This window comes from Solanum pennellii, chromosome 3 (assembly GCF_001406875.1).
Source record: "Solanum pennellii chromosome 3, SPENNV200".
Classification (NCBI taxonomy): domain Eukaryota; kingdom Viridiplantae; phylum Streptophyta; class Magnoliopsida; order Solanales; family Solanaceae; genus Solanum; species Solanum pennellii.
The window spans coordinates 74568686-74568939 of NC_028639.1; positions in this window are offsets into that span (position 1 = coordinate 74568686).

Consider the following 254-nt stretch of genomic DNA (forward strand, 5'->3'; position numbering starts at 1 on the left):
AAAAAAATTGACAAATAATTATGAACAGAGAGAGTAATTGATCGAGAATATAATAGACAAAACATTTATCCTTTCTTGTACAAATAATAGAAAAAATAAGACAAATAATTAGGAACAGGAAGTATTAAATTAACATACGTATTCCTCGTGAAAAAATAAATACGTATTGCCATGTCATCATTGCCAAGTTTGCAGTGCGTCCTTGTTGGATCACCCCACCCCGTACTAACCCTCACCCCCAACCCCCAACCCCC